Source organism: Grammomys surdaster, unplaced genomic scaffold, assembly GCF_004785775.1.
Source record: "Grammomys surdaster isolate TR1022 unplaced genomic scaffold, NIH_TR_1.0 194, whole genome shotgun sequence".
NCBI lineage: Eukaryota > Metazoa > Chordata > Mammalia > Rodentia > Muridae > Grammomys > Grammomys surdaster.
The window spans coordinates 12,071,004-12,088,513 of NW_021604639.1; the positions used below are offsets into that span (position 1 = coordinate 12,071,004).

Below are 17,510 nucleotides of genomic sequence, written 5' to 3' on the forward strand. Positions count from 1 at the left end.
TCTCTCTCTCTCTCTCTCTCTCTCTCTCTCTCTCTCTCTCTCTCTCTGTGCAATTAGTTGATGTTGGTTGTCTTCTTCAATTGCTCTCTACCCTCTCATTGAACCCAGAGATCATCAATGCTAGACCAGCTGCTCAGCAAGCCCCAGGAATCTTACTCACTGTGTCTCCTCAGCACTGGAATTACAAACACAGACATGATGTTTGGACTTTTTTCACCAGGTGCTCGGGCTTTGAACTCAGGTCCTCTTACTTGCATAATAAACACTTTACTGATGGAGCCAACTCCCTAGCACTTGACATATTTTTTAATTTAAAAAAAACGGACAATATTCCATTGCTATACTTTAGAATCTCAATGCTTAAGAAGGGTGAGAAAGAAATAAAAAACAAAAACAAACAGAGCAAAAACCAGTTGCCTAATTAGGCATGGTTGCACTTGTCTATATTCCCAGACCTCAGGAGGTTGAGACAGGAGGATCATAAGTTTGAGATCGACCTAGGCTGTTTAGACCAGCTTCAAGGACTGTTTCAAAACCCTCAGACCAATCACATCACCAAACAAGCACACAAAACACAACAGTTATTACTTGCCTCAAAATGTTTAACATGCAAAAGAGAAAATGTTCTGTAATTAGAGTTAAACTTGGGAATGAAGAAAAAAACGAATTTGACTTGTAATTATAATTGCTTAGCACAATATAATTATTATAATTTTATAATTTATTATTATAATTTTATTATAATAATTTAAATAATTGATTATTATGATATTTGAAATGTCTCCCATAGGCTTATACTTTGAACCCTTGATGCCTAGTGTGGTGGTGTGAATATGCTTGGCCCTGGGAATGGCACTATTAGGAGGCGTGGCCTAGTTGAAGTAGGTATGGCCTTGTTGGAGGAAGTATGCTACTGTGGAGATGGGCTTTGATACCCTCTTCCAAGCTGCCTGGAAGCCAGTCTTTTCCTGTTTGTCTTCAGAACAAGATGAAGAATTCTCAGCTCCTCCAGCACCATGTCTGCCTGCATGATGCCATGCTTCTTGCTGTGATGATAATGGACTAAACCCCAAACCAGCAAGCCCAATTAAATGTCCTTTAGAAGAGTTTCTTTGTCATGGTGTCTCTTCACACCAATGGAAACCCTAACTAACACACCTAGATTATGGCACTATTTTGAAGACCATAGAGCCTTGGAAGGGAGAGCCTGGATGACAGTTAGGTCACTGGGATGGCCTTTAAAGTTATATGCTTCCCTGGTTCTCACCTGTGTTCTTTAGTTACTGACATAGCAAGATGTGAACAACCCCACCACACAGTCCTGCTTGTATGTATGGAGCTACAAAAGCATCATTATGATGAAATTGGCCGGTTGCCTAAGAAATTGCTGTGAATCTTCATTGAGTTAAATCATAGTTCTTAGCTGGGCAGTGGTGGTACACACCTTTAATCCCAACACTTGGGAAGTAAAGGCAGAGAGACAGAGGCATGCCAACCAGGTCTACAAAGCAAGTTTCAGGACATCCAGAGCTATACAGTAAACTCTGTCTCGGAAAACAAACAAACAAACAAACAAACAAAAAAAGAAAGACTATACATATATAATCTTCAGTCTGACATTTCAAAGCCTTTATGTTTTGACTTTAATTAGTGCTGATCCACAGCAGGACTTAGTAGGAGTCCCAGACTACTTGGGACTCCGATTGCTAAGAGCACTGAGTCCATCTTGAGGACTCCGTTTACGCTGTTCCTCTTTCCATGTCTTGATCCATCTATGCCCATACCCAACGACCATCTTTGGAGTTGTCCATCCTTCAAGTGCCCCATGTATGTCTTAGTCCATTAAGACTTTTCTTTCCCCACAACCAATTTTATTTTCTCACTCCTGCAATCTCATTCATGATAAAAACTGGGCGGTATGCTTGGTTTCTTTTTCTTTGATAGCACTAGAGACGAAACCTAAGGAATCCTTTCAAGACTTGGACGTGTGATCTCCTCCAAGTAGCTGGCATTACAGGTCTGCAGCATTAGTTTAGTTTCTGAGAGACTTAATATATGTAGCAGCCTGAGGATCTGTGAACTTACATGTTTCCTTTGGGTCCCATGAAAACCACAACTGTGATTTACCCATCATTCCTGCTATCTGACTTATCTTTTATTGCACAACAAATGACCCTGAGACTTAAATACCAGCTGTTTTATCTGTTGCTTGCAATTACTTGCCATCAATTAGAAATGTGCTCAGTTGGACAGCTCAGATCTTATGGCATGCGAGCTGGCACAGTGGGGACAGCTAGGACAGTTCAGCTTCTCTCTCCATGAGTTCCTTCATCCTCCCGGAAGTGTTTTGGGCTTGTCAATATGGCACTTGCTCTAGAAAAGGATGAGAGGGAAGGACACTGCTGGGCCTTTCAAGGCTAGGCACGGAACTCAGACAACGAACTTCTGCCACATATACAACTGGTCAAAGATGTTGGGGCAGCTTTGACTCCAGGGGTGGGTGATAGGCTCTCCTGACTAGAAGACCCTTAAAGAATCTGTGGTTTGTTTTAATACTCTACCATGCCTATCTTCACAAACACTGAGCACTAAGCACTGAAAACATTATTTTATAGACAAGGCTAACATTGTCAATTAAGCTAGAACCCAATGCTTAGCACCCAGACTTTTACTTTATGCTTATTGAAAGGTCTTTTTTGTATGTGTGTGTCAGGTATATGTTGGTGTGTAGGGCAGTGTATATGTGTGGTTTCTGAGCATGTATGTATGTGGGTGTATCAGATTGTGCAACTGTTCAGAGGCCAGAGGATGTCCAGTGTCCTTTTTCATCCTCCTCTTCCTCTTTCCCTTGAGACCGGGTATCTAACTGAACACAGAGCCATGCTGCCAGTCAGCAATCTTGTCTGTGGAATGGCCAGCATGGAGATGTCGCTTTTACAGGAGGAGACATAATCTAAGGTTCTGTTTCTTGTGTCAAATTGACCCTGAAAAGATAAGTTCCATGGTACTATTGTCTCAGCAGTCCTAAAGCTATCTCTGAGATGCTGTGGCTTTGCTATCTTCTGAGGGACAAATGTGACTTCTCCTCCTCCTTTCTGCTAAACTGGTGTTTGGTGAAGAAAACTGTACCACTTGGTACAGGTGAGCAAAATCTGGGCCTGGGCCCAAATCAAAGGGCACCTTGAGGAGAAGCTGAGGCTGAAGTCTTCCATCTAACCTTGCTTGGCAATATACATATGGGCATAGGAACTGTGGGATGAAAGAAAAGATGAAGGTGCTCATAGGTTTGCAAATGAGACCACCTCAGAATAATGTCAACTCTATCATATCCCATTTCCATAGCTTAAGGTCTGAAACCCTGTGACTATGTTCTTCTATGTGCAAATCAAGGCATAAAGTAGACATACTTCCAAGAAGTCTCTGAAGGATTAGGTCTGTCCATGCTCTGAAGATTCAACGAGTTAACCCATAGAAAATATTCGTGAGTGGCCAGTGGAGAAGTAAGTTATGGTTTTCCCAGATATCCTTAGAAGATTTTCCCATATAGCCTTTGAAGTGCTTCCTAATGAAAATATAACAACTCACACCAGGGATCAATTTGTAAGCCTAGAATAAACTACCTAAACTACCGACCAAGTAGACGAACTGACTCAAACATGTATTCAATAAACACTGGCTAAATGACCAACTGGATTGTAAGGTGTTGTACTGGATACATGGACGTAACTGGAAGTTAACTCCAGAGAAGCTATAAGACCTCAATTTGGGGTTAGCCGCTCCTCCTAGAGGGGGTCGGGAAAGGAGACGGTGGGCTTCACTTTCTTGCCCTCTTATCCTATGAGGAGTGCTGTGATGTGGTTTCAGGGACAGGATGGGAAACAGCAGTGAGCCATCACTGCAGGGGACACCAATGGCAACACAGTTCTGTGTTTACTGCTGCATTAACGCCACACCCCACTTCCTCCTAAGGGTGTGTGACACTTTTCAGAGAAAATACAACGTTCACTGGTATCACCACAATGAGCGGAAATAGCTGTCCCTAGATGAACTGACAGTTTATACAGAAAGTGTTAGGTGGAGTCCTCCATGTGCTAGTGTGGACAGACTATGCTGATGTAGGCCATTTCTGTCACATAAAGGATGCTGCTGGCAGAAGGGAAATAAATGTGAGCAGATGTGTGTGCCTGAGTCCATGTGAATTGCCTGTGTCGTGTTCTTATACTAAAGTGTCCACCAATTGTAAATGAGCCGGTTGTAAAAACCTGGTGTCAAAGTTTGAAGCTTCACCTCCATGTTAACTATTAAATTCGGCAACATTCTCATTTCTGGGCTAGCCTGTTCACTGCCACTGATTTGCTCATTTGGAAGGAGGACAAAATGAATATATTATATAAAACCCATTACTGCTACTGCTCCAATGTACAGGCCTCTCTATTTGTTTTTCCTCTGACATTCCATTAACTGTGGGTTGACTAATCTGTTAATTGAGGCCAAATTCCTTTTTAAACATTTTAAAATGGTATTTTAATTTTCTATCTGTATCCATGAGCATGTGCGGGGTGAGGGAGTGAGAGAGCAAATGTCCCACAGTGTGCATGTAGAAGTTGGTTCTCCTCTTCTACCTTGTGGATCCTGAGATCAAACTCAGGAAGTCAGGCTTGGGAGCAAACCCCTTTGCTCACTGAGCCATCTCATTGGCCCCAACGCCAATAACATATAAAATACAAATTAGTTTGAATAAAAGAATTCATTTGGCTGTATTTTTGGCCACAACAGGAACAGGTACTACATATCTGAAAGATGAAGCCAGAAGCTTGGTAACACCTAAGCTGTGTCCTGGGGGATCTTCCAATAGCAGCATCACCTAATACATCTCTAGCACTCTGGACCTGCTATGTTAAAACTATAGTACTTGAAAAGCTGGGCTTCACCGAGGAACCCAGGTGCCTCCGATGCCCATTCTGGATACAGAATCTGCACCCAAGTGAACCACACAAGGCGAGGCCTGCACTGTCTTACTTTTTTCTGCACAGTATCTAGCACAATGCCTGTCTTAGGAGGTTCTAAATCTGTGCTCTTCAACCAGGTTGCTGTTACCCTAAGTGAACATTTTTTCAAGTCAAATAGAGGGCTGCTGTAAATAGAGGGGCCAGATGCTATTGCCTGTAGGTTAAAGCCAGGGGTATTACTACGCAGCTCACAATGCTCAGGGTGCCACCGCAGATTAAATATGCCAGTAAAGCTGAGGATGAGAAGCCTCTTCTAAATTAGTGTATTAAAGTGGCAGCGGCAAGTACATCTCCCTGGTCCAGTCTCTTCATCTGCCATCACTACTTCACGTTCAGTGTTCCTGTCAGTGTTCAGTGTTCACAGTGAGAAGGAGACACAAGGAATAGGATAATGAGTCTTTCTCTCTTTCCCTCATTCCCATCTCATTTAGGGAGAATGGAAAACATAGGGATTGACTTATAATACGTTCACAATGAACAAGTGAAAGGGTGGATCAAGTCAAATAAAGCAATTATGCTAGTTAGTTTTGTTTCACTGTGGCCACAATCCTTGACAGGAACAAGGGTTGAACGATTCATGAGGCTTACAGTTTCAGAGTGTTTTAGTCCATCATAGTGGGAAAGAGAGAGCAGAGCCACTCAGTGGATGTCAGTGGAGTCATGTGACAGAGGCCATTCACATCATGACAGGCCAGGAAGTACAGACAACAGAAACCAGGGATGTCACATAACCCTCAAACAGCTGGTCGACATGGCATCTTATGAGTAACCCTCCCCCCTTAAAGGATCCACAGTGTCTCCACCTAGCATTACCAGTTGTTCTGGTTTCATTCTGTTGCTTTGACAAATACCATGATAAAAAGCAACTCAGGGCAAGAAAGGATTTATTTGACTTTCACTTCTGGGTCACATTCCATCCCTGAGAGAAATCAAGAGAGGAACTCAAGCAGGAGCTTGAATGGGAAATCATAGAGGAATGCTGTTTCCTGACTTACAGACTCAAGCTTTCTTATATAGGCAAGGATCACCAGCCTAGGGAATTGTACCACCCACAGTGAGCTGGGGCTTACTACATCAATCAAGACAGTGGTCCCCAGGCCCACAGGTAAATCTAATATGGGCAATTTCAATTGAAACTTTCTTTTCAGACGATTCTGAGCTGTGTCAAGTTGACAGTTAAATCTATCTGGGACAGTAACTGAAGGACACTCCTTCAAAACGTGAAATTGGGGGATATTTCCAATTCAAATTATAATAGCAAGGAATAAGTGAGAGAGGGATCCCCAAATCTCTCCCACTGTGAAAATTAAAAGTTCCTTCATAGACATTTGGTCTGGATTCTCATGTAACAGATGAACAGACACTAGAACTGAAACTCAGAGGAACCAATATGAGATAGCCATCTTCTCTGCAATAGAAGTGGGAGTGGGAACCAAGAGTCTTTCGTCTTCCCACTTACCGAATCTGCTGTTCTGACATCACTAGTGCATGAAGATGACCGAATGATGGGATTTGCTCCAGCACAGACTATGAGTGCTGCTCATACCAAAATCCAGCTCAGTCAGCTGATGAAAGCCTGGCACCTTCCAGATCTTTCCTCTGCTTGTTGGAAGTTATGCTGTGCACTGTTCAACTTTGACCCTCCCTGCTATGATGGATTGAGGTCTCCAAAACCATGGGTTACAGTGAGACCTTCCTCTCCGTTGCTTACACCAGGCATTTTGTCATAATGGAAACTGTAACTAATCCAAGTATAGCAAATAGACTTCCTAAGAAACAGTGAAGAGGGTTGAGCTCTCATAGAAAATGGGATTTTAAAAACTTGGTACTTCACTACAGAGTTTGAGAAACATTGTAATAACATAGTATTTGAATCATCATTTTTGCTACAATGTAATCTAGCTGATGCTCTATTAGCCTTTTTTTATATTGCTCACAGGGATAACTCCAGGATTTCAGCAGCATTGCTTAGCATTTATTTTACTTAATGTATCTTTATTTTACAGAATGAGTTTACAGCCAAACCAAGAAGAGAAGTACAGAGGGTTCCCACAAGTGCTGTTCCACTCACACAGAACTTCCCCACCATCCACATCCCTGCCTGATACTGGTTCAGTCAGCATCATCACATAGAAAATACAGTTTGCAATAGGGTTTGGATGGCCAAATAAGGCCATGTTCCCAGAATGACAGGATCCATAGGGAGCATTGTTACTGTCCTAAAAACCCTCTGTGCTCCATATAATGGTCTCTCCTCTCCACCAGTCCTTATAGACAGAGAACATTCTATGTAATCATGGAAATAACGTGGAATTGGTGTTAGAAGTGAAGGTCAGGCAAACAGAAGAAAATAAACGATCCTGAAGCAGATGGAGATAAGCATACATGTGTTTTTAAGTTCTGTGTGTAATGAGAATTATACTTAAAGTCAGTGGGAAAGCGAAGATATGTTTAGCAAATGGGACTATGTCCTCTAATTGAAGCCTGTATCACAGCCAACATCAAATTAAAATTTAGGCAGATGGAAGCTATATAGAAATGAAACCAGTCAACCACTAAAAGTACTAGATATTACAGATTAATGATTAGAGTCTTTTGGAACTAGGAAGAGCTTCCCAAGTTTAACACCACAGAGACGTTCCACAAGGAAAAACATGTCAGCACAGTTTCATGTAAAAGCCAATAGTGATGAACGCTAACAGAACATTTTAAATGACAGACACGTCTTTGTAAAACATTCGACTACACGGTAGACACATATATGAAACCTCTCAACCATCAGGAAAAAGACAAACACCCTAAGAAGACTATAGAACAAGCCCAACACAGGCAATATATGAAAAATGATATGAATAGCTGATTGAATACAAGTAGTTCAATTTCGATAGATGCCAACAACATGTAAATTAGTCAAGTACATAATATCATCTCTACAATTCCAAAACCTAAAAAGCTCTGAAAATTGAAAGATTTATCTGGTGATGCAAATTGAATTTGTAACAAAATTACATGAGAGATATATTCCACTAAACATAATGATTAATATAATTCCATGCATAGTTTATTGGTAACATATAATGTATAATTTCATCATCTTTATAATATATGGTTTCTAAGGCAGATTGGGCCATAAGGGATGTGCATAATCTCTGGAAGAGAAAGTGTGGGGCTTAGAGACATGGCTCATCTGTTAAGCACATGTACTGTTCTTACAGAGCACCTGAGTCCTGTTCCCTGTACCTACAAGGGGTGGCACACAGCCACCTGTACCTCCAGCTCTGGGGGATCTGATATCCTCTTCTGGCCTTGGTGGGCACTCACAACTTTCTCTCTCTCTCTCTCTCTCTCTCTCCCTCTCTCTCTCTCTCTCTCTTTCTCCTCTCTCATACACACACACACGCATACACACGCACACACACAATCAATTGATAAAAGTAATAAACCTAAAAAGGTGAGAAAATATGTATCATAATTTAAATGATATAGTTAAATAATAAACTATAAGGAATATTTATGGAGATATACCTACAAGAATGCCTATTGCATAGTTATTTCATAATAATAATAATAATGCTGGGCTAACCTTAATATAAAAAAATATTGTTTAATCATATTATAGTCTGCACTACAATGAGATATTTTTATAATGGACTAATTATGACTCACTAAAATAAAATATTTACATAATATGGTAAGGTCAAAGACATATTAACCATAGTATTTACAATAGGAGCGTATTTTGAAAGATATATGCATAAATCTTAGTGAGAGAAAGTTTGGACCAAAATATTATCTTGGGCAGATTTTATTTTTTGATTTGAGACAGTGCTTTTATGCATAACTTTGGCTGTCCTGCAACTCACTCTGTAGACCAAGCTAACCTTGAACTTAGAGATTCACATGCCTCTGCTACCCAGGTGTTGGGATTAATAGTGTTTGTCACCATACCTGATTGATTTTAAATTATAATTTCTAGAATTCACAGTTCAACTTCTTAAAGACGATTAGAATAAATGTATGTTTAGCAAATGAAAGTGGAAAGAGATCTGAGATGCAAAAAGGAAATCTAAAAGGAGGGCAGAGAAGGACCAAGCATATTGGAACTTAGGTGGCAGGAAAGCAAAGGGCAGGGGGTTCTTTGGGAAAAGGAAACTACCGGGGGCCGGGTTGGGGGGAGGCAGGGAGGATAGGGGAGGGGAAGAACGAATGAGGACAAAAACCTTATCACATAGATGTGAAAATTCATGAAACCCACCACTCTGTATGCTAACCTAAGAAAAATCACTTAGAAAAAAGTGACTATTGTCATAATTCAGTTACCTGTGTAACACAAAGGAAAATTCTTTTTATCTTAAGTCATGAAGTCTGCCTACCATTTTTGTCCAGTAGAACAGACCATTCCTACTAGAAATAAGAGATAAATGAAGTGTTCAGAAGCTCAGACTTCTCAGGACACTTCTACTGATGCTGAAGTGCATGGCCCAAGCCCTCTCTTTCCAGTTCCAGCCTGTTCTCCCTGTAAGACCTGCTTATCCGGTGCCGGCTCACGTGTTGCACCCATTAAGATCCTGGGGTTTGATAAGCGCTAGTAATTTGACAGGTCGTGTTCCACTGAATGCCAATCCATCAAGAGTCTTATGTGCGAAAAGTGCTGTAGGCAGCGCTTAGAAGTGAGAACCGTAGGTCATGCCTCGGAGGATCCTCCAGGACTCACACTGGGAAATTCTCAATTCAGGAAGTCATCCTTGGCTTCAAATGACTCAAATGGGCAGATGTATTTCACCACAGGGACTTCATCCACAGGACTGGATTCCTATATGGTCCAGTTTTTAAAATATTACACAGTGCTATGGAAACACATGTGGTGGCTTTACAGTGGATTTATAATGCCTACTACACTCACCTGTAGCCCATTTGGAGTTTAGGAGTTGCCATCATTGGGCAGCTATGATAGACAATGCAGGCACTGCTCGTCTGTCTCCCCTTTTAAGTAGAGAGAGATAGGAGGAGAGGATGGAAAGCCAGTGGGGTTTGAGGTAGAGGTGGGATAAGGACTATCAACTATTGAGATGCCAGGACAGAGAGCCAAGAAAGCAAGGAAAAGGATGAAGAGATGGGAAGACCTGGGGACTGGTGGTCCCCTACTAAGGATGTGAGAAGGTCTAGATGGCTTATGATACAGTCCTTTCCTCCTGCTGGGGTTCAGATGCTGTATATCAATTCCCATCATGTTCCTGGCAGCTGGATGTGGCTCAGATTCACCCTGTAGGATGGCCCAGACACCTCTCATTGTCTGAAATATGCAAGTGGCAGTGTTAGGTTGCCTTTGATAAAAGACTTTGTCAAGTATCTTGACAGTCTGAGCCTGGACCTTTATGAGGCAAAAAACAAACAAACAACAACAACAAAACAAAAAAAAACCAAAAAAGCCAGACTCAGAGCAGACAGTACAAAAGCAGCCAAAAGCACCCTCTTCAAACAGGAATTTCCCTGACACATAAAAAATTGAAATTAAAGTTTGTCTTCCTGGGAAAGAACCCAAGGAGAAAAGAAGATGGCAGGTGGACCACCTCATGGATATGTGTCTTTGTTCCTTTTCCTTGTGATGAAACACTTTGATGAAAGCAACAGAGAGAGAGAGGGTTTATTTGGCTCAGAGTTCCAGGTTACAGGCTACCCTCGTGGGAAAGTCACAGAGCAAGAGGCTTGAGAGAACTGGTCACGCTTCAGCCACAGTCAAGAGGATTTGATGCATCCCAGTGCTCGGCCAACTTTCTCCCTTTTCAGTAGAGGATCCCCAGCTTAGGAAAAGATGCTGATGTGGCCCACCCAGAGTGGTCCTCCAATATAAATCAACATAATAAAGATACACTGGCACAGACTTTCACTTCCTGCCCCATCTTTTCTGTTTTAAAAATAAATCTCATCTTGATCTGATGAACAGTTAAAGCCAATGAGGAGTTGTATTAATCTACGCTCCAACTTACCTTCTAGAAAAATTTATGGAACTGGAGGTTAAGAATTCTGATATGTATTCAAAGTAATTCTCTATTTCTTCCATTTTAGTGCCCTTACTTTCTGGCACATCTGAGACGATGCTCTTGTCCCTGTTTTACAGATGGAGAACATGACTCAGAGAGATGAAGCTGTCTGCCCAGTTCTGCACAGTGTCACCTCGCCAAGCGAGAAGGGAGACTCAAGTGCCACAGAGGCTCCCCCAAGCACGGTGTTGCAAATGTCCCCTCCTCCCTCAGGATCTATTCTGGAAGCTCACAGTTATTTGATCTTCAGTAAGCTAAGAGCCATTCTATAACTAATTCTTTTTAATTACATCCTACTGAGGGAGTTAGGCTGCCATCTTTGTCAGGCTCTCTGGGCTCCCGCTGTGTGCGCTGCAGCTGTTCCTTCTAGCTGGTGATTAAAAGATGATTTTCATCTTTCACAATGATTATTTATCTCATGTTTCTCTAGTGTTCTCCAAAGATACTGTCACCTCGGTTGCTCCCGATGATGAAGCCGCACCCTCTCTCCAGATATTTGGACCAGACATCCAGGAAGCACAGAACACACTCTGTTTTCTCTGGTTCAACTTCTGCCCTTCCTCATACTCCTTTCCCAAAGGCATCTGCAGTTGAGTTTTCTCACTGGGGATGTGGCAATAAAAGCGAAGCTCTATGAAAGGGAAGCCTGGGCTTTTGGGCACGGTGGGGGGTGAGAATGAGGGGCATTTTTCTCTGTAATTTGCTCATGGTCTCTAGAAGCATGAGGTGGGGTCTCTGGCTCCAGCTTACCTCCACCCCACCCCACCCCACCCCACCCCACCCCACCCCTGGCTTTGTCTTAGGCACCTGGCTGAGACCCTACTTTTTCAGATCCCAGTTGCTGCTCCAGAGTGAAGGAACACTGGCAGCTCCTGAGGCCAAGTATGGAGGCAGCAGAGTTAGAAGGAACCGGCATGCTGGACTAACCTATTTGTTTCCTCATTCCATTATTGTCTTGCTGGAACTCTGGTGGTGAGTTCAGGCTGCATACAGACCAGGGGTGTTTCAATCCACATCGGAGTAGCCTTTTAAGAGAGAAACTGTTTGCAGAAGCACTTCTACTGGGAGGTGTGAATCCCAGATCCTCCATTCCAGTTTTTGGCAGCACTTCTCAGTTGGAAGGGCTATCCACCCCACCGGGGGATGGCTCTTTAAAAGCAGGACACATTTACACCACTTCACTTGTCCTCAGAGTATTAACAATTGTCACTTGAAAATGGAGATGTCTACCTTGCTGTTCTGTCCCCTTAATATTACCAAGGTCCTTTAGCCATCTGATCAGGGGCTCCAGGAAAGGTCAGAGGTTCTTTCCTATTCTAAAATGTCTATTATTTCCCCCATTAATTCTCCCATTGATCTTAGCTCTGTCCCCTGATGCTATGCTGAAATGCTCCATGGGGGCATAGGGTTTGGGGGGTGGGAAGGTGGGCGTGGCTCTGCTACTGTGGATCCTCTCAACACTTCACTCGAAGGGCTGGCATGCTGTGGTTCCATCCATGTCTCCTGGTGATAAACACCCCCAGCTCTTCTAGTCAGCTTTTCCTTCTTCAAGTGTCCAGACTCATTGATTGTGACCACCTGTGCACAGACACGAGCGCTTGGCCAAAATTCTCTGTGCGGTAGTTGTCGGCAGGGTAGAGAATGTATGCTTAATAAGTTTTATGCTTGTGATTCACATGCTAGTTTGTGAAATAGACAGTTCAATGACCCTAGCATGTTCATAGCCCAAATTCTGTACCAACTGAACACCAACACCCACACATCCAATCTCACCACTCCATGTCTTCACTCTTCTGCGTTCTGACCAGATGGACTTGACTGTTCTAGGTATATCATGTAAGTTGAAATTTTGTGTGTGTGTGTGTGTGTTTTTGGGGGGGGGGGGCTGGATTATTTCACCTTCACATATGTGTTTGAGCCCCATCTGTTTTGCTGTATATATCAGAATCTCCCATCAGTTTGTCCCCAGACAGAGTGTCCCCAAACAGTTTCAGGTTTCAGGCTGGTTTCAGGGACTGAGCTCATGTGTCACTTTTGTATAGCAATCAGAATGCTCCCTGAACTGTCTCCCCAGCCTCTTGCTCCTTTTAAAGCAGTGGCCCTCAACCTTCCTAATGCTGCAGCTCTTTAAAACCAGTTCTTCACGGGGTGACCCCAAACCATAAAATTATTTTTGTTGCTACTTTATAACTGTAATTTTGATACCGTTATGGATTGTAATGTAAATATCTGTGTTTTCCAACAACCTTAGGTGACCCAGGGGATTTGACTCCTAAAAGAATCACTACTCACCGATGATTGAGAACCACTGTTTTAAAGGATGAATAATATTTTACACAATGGATATACTGCATTTTGTTCATCTAGTCTCCTCTGGGTGAACAGCTCCAACTTTTGGGGTACACTGAGTAACGGTGCTGTGAAGACTGGTGTACAAGCATCTGAGTCCTCATTTCAACTCTGTTGAGTGCTCTTAAGAATAGAAGCTCTGGGGCTGGAGAGATGGCTCAGTGGTGAAAAGCACTGACTGCCCCTGAGGTCAATTCCCAGCAACCACATGGTGCCTCACAACCATCTGTAATGGGATTGGATGCCCTCTTCTGGTGTGTCTGAAGACAGCTACAGTGTACTCATAAATAAAATAAATAAATCTTTAAAAAAAAAGAATAGAAGCTCTGGGTCAGGAGGTAATTCTGTTTAACTGTTTGAGACACCACTGTGCTGTTTCCTGCACTGAACATACCAGTTCACATTTCCTTCAGCAAGGCAGGGGTTCTAGTTTGTACAGCACCCACCCTTATCTACTTCCTTCTTGGCAACAGTTGGTGTAATGGTCATGACGCATAACTTGTTTTGATTTAAATGTCTCTAAGGCTCACGGCAGCAGGACATTTTTTTTTCATATCAATGTGCTTATAAGACATAACCGGAATAATCAATGTTCTTCAGATAGTAGTTGAAAAAGACTGAAGTGTATAATCCACCAAAGGTTCACTGAACAAAGAGGACAAAGAATAATTGACTTTTGAGGAGCATGCCTTCAGCGGTTAACTCGTCTAGAAATAGCTGACTAAAGTTCCTGTGTCCTGCCCGTTATAACATTCTAAAAACCTGGTTCCCCAGTGTGTTGTCGTTGTTGTTGTTCTTTTTATTTTTTTGGTAACGATTCATTTTCTTTTTAATTATGTGTATTGAGTGTACTGTACATGTCGGTGTGTGGGCTGCAAGTGCGTGCAGGTGTCAAAGAAGCCGGAAGGGGGTATCTTCTCTTCAGGAGGTGGAGTTTTGTTGATGGCTCCCAACATGGGTCTCTCTTTGCTCTTGACCCTTTGAACTGCTGAATCTGGAAGAAGCTTTGCACTAGAGCAGGATCTCAATGAACCTGGCCTTTATCTACTGTGTCAGCAGCATGTGCCACCACTCGGTTCTGGTATCTGACTGAACCACCTTGCTTTGTGTGGTCAGCCATAGATATGGGCCTGATTTCTCGGTCCCCATTCAAGACCTAATACATACAAGTGCTAGTGACTGGGGCAGAAATGAGTGCTGTGAGGGTTACTGTCGACTTTCCACTTGATGAGATTTAGAATCTCGATGGAAACAAACCTTTAGGATAGGTCTGTGAGGCATTTTCTAGATGAGGCTAATGGAGGCGAGGAGACCCTTCTTAATGTGGGAGGTGTCATTTGATGGGCTGAGGTCCCAAATGGAATCAGAAGAAAAAAGAACGAGCTGGCCCATGTCGCTCATCTCCCTCTGCTTCTTGACTGTGAACTCAATGTCAACCTGCATTCAAGAAGCTCAGTCTGCTGCTGCCCTGATGTCCTTGCCTCGACAGGCTGTTGCCTCGTACCACACCCCCAGATGAAACCTTTCTTCCTTGACTTGTTTCTGCCAGGCACTTTGTCACAGCAACAGGGCAGGTAATTAAAAGGAGGCTTGAACTTGATTCACCTCAGAAGACCTTCTATTTCCTAGATTTGGAATGTGATCACTGCTCCCTACATATTCTTGTGTTCTCCCTGGGAGCAGCGTGAGCCTCTCTAGTAAATACTGCTGACTTTCATTAACCTCATCAGTCCAGGAACTCTACAAAAATGGAAATCTGGTGAGGCTGAGGTGAATGCTAGCGTATTTGGGTTGAGTCTTTATCACTATTACTGTTTATGTACTTTAAAAAAGGCATAAACAAAAATTCTCCTTACAACGAGCTGTTACTCTTTTGAGTGAAGATTTAGACATTGTTAGTTAGGATTCCCTTCTTATTTACTCCCATGTTGGTGCTGCATATTAAAATCACCTCCAAGCCTTCTTTTTTTTTTTCAAGTGAAATAATATCTACTATTTGTACATTCTCCAAAATATATTCACATTTAACTTGCAAATGATTTTTCCTACTCTCCAGGTCATATCTCATTGCTATATGAACTTATTAAAATGCTGAGCTCAAAGCAATTCTACTCCATTAAGTTTAAGACGTTGGCTAGGAAGATAGCTCAGTCGATAGTTTGCTGAGCAAGAATAGAGACTCCAGTTTTATCTCTAGAACCCATGTCCAAAATGCAGGGCATTCTGGTGCACAGTTCTAACTCCAGCACTGGAGAGATGGAGAAAGGTGGATTCCTGGCCAGCCTAGCTACTTTGGCAAGTCCCAGTGAGAAACTATGTCTCAGAAACTGATGTGGATAACCACTGAGAAAGACGCCTAAAACAGACCTCTACGTACACATACATACTTATGTACAACACACACAGATACACACAGACACACACAGACACACACAGACACACACAGACACACACACACACACACGGGGGGGTGTCAGAGCTACACAAGGGCATGGTGGCTTTGACTGTAGAAAATGCTCATGCATTGGTGAAAGATGAAGAGACCACTCCATCTCAGTGAGGAATTGGATAAATCGAGGATAGGTACTTCACTTCTGAGGCCCAGCTTCTTCACCATCAAATGAAAGCGAAGAGATCAATCTCTCTGGTCCATTTTTGTCACAGCACCTGAAGAGCATGGCCTTCCCAGTGCAGTAGCTGAGCTCTCTGTGATAAAGAGGCCAATGTACTTATGGAAGATTGACATATTAGAGACACAACATTGTATTCTCAATTCCAGAAACATTCTAGAAACAATCTGTTCAGTGGTAACATTTACACTGTGGATACTCACTGAGTATGTAATATGGGCAAACACTGGTAGAAATAGGAATGCCGTCTTCAAAACCCTTGCATTTCAGTGGAGTCAAAACAAATAAGCAGGGCCTAGCATGATGGCTCAGTAGATAAAGGCACACAAGTGCAATCAACTTGATGACTCGAGTTCAATCCCTGAAACCCACAAAGTAGAAGGATAGAACTCTGATTCTCATGCCATGTCATGGCACACATATGTGTGCACACACTCATACACAACAAATAAACATAAAGAAACACAAACAGACAAATACAACAGGTTTGAGACAAACCATGAAGATCCAAAGAACTGACAGCATAGCATTTACAAAATCAGAGTGCCTAGCTTCCTTGAGACAAGAGCAGGATTTGAGTTGAACTCAGTGGGTTACCCGGCATACTTTTCCATCCTTATTGAAGAGTTAGCTCTACAGCTTTGAGAGGGGATGTCATAAGATTGGCTCAACATTGGATTTGATGTGACAAGGTCATTTTTGGTTTTTCCTTTGAAATCTAAGCTCGGAGTGGCTATCTATGCCATAGTTTCCTTAGGTAGTCTCAGGAACTCAGTTGAGACATAAAGAATCTACGAATATGAACAGTACACATTCCAGGTCACACGTTAGAGGGTTTCCATCAAGCAAAACAAAGTAATTCCTAGCCCAGAAGGCTCAGGGCCATCACCATGCCTAAGAGAGAGCCTGGGTTTCTGAGGCGGGAGGATCACAAGTTCATGGCTGTCCTAGTTTGCTTTCTATTGCTATATTGCTATAAAAAAACACTGACCAAAAGCAGTTTGTGGAGGAAAGGCTTTACTTGGCTTCTATCTTCTAATCATGGCCCATGAGAGAAGTAACTCAAGCAGAGCAGGAATCTGGAGGCAGGAACTGATGTGTGGGCTGCCCTGCTCCACCACACACACACACACACACACACACACACACACACGAACGTGCATACACACCAGTCATTAATCAAAAATATGTCCCATGAACAGATGGGCCAATTTCTCACTTAAGGTTCTCTCTTCCCAGGTAATTCTACTTTGGATTGAGTTGATAAAACCAAACAAAGCTAGCACAAGGGCCTTCTTGAGACGTATAGTAAGACCTTGTCTCAAAATTTAAAAGGAAAAAAATGTAAAATCAGAGCTGTGGATACAGCTCCGGGATAGAGATCTTGTGTAGTATGTCAGAGGCCCTTGGTTCAATCCCCCAGCAACACAACACCACACACACACACACACACACACACACACACACACACACACACACAC

The 17,510-nt window shown here is 42.6% G+C and overlaps 1 protein-coding gene across 5 annotated transcripts in view; it reads right to left on the reverse strand.

The window, feature by feature from the left end:
• Positions 1–17,510, reverse strand: part of Prkcq (protein kinase C theta) — a 130,415-nt gene that overhangs the window by 78,650 nt on the left and 34,255 nt on the right. The window lies entirely within an intron of this gene.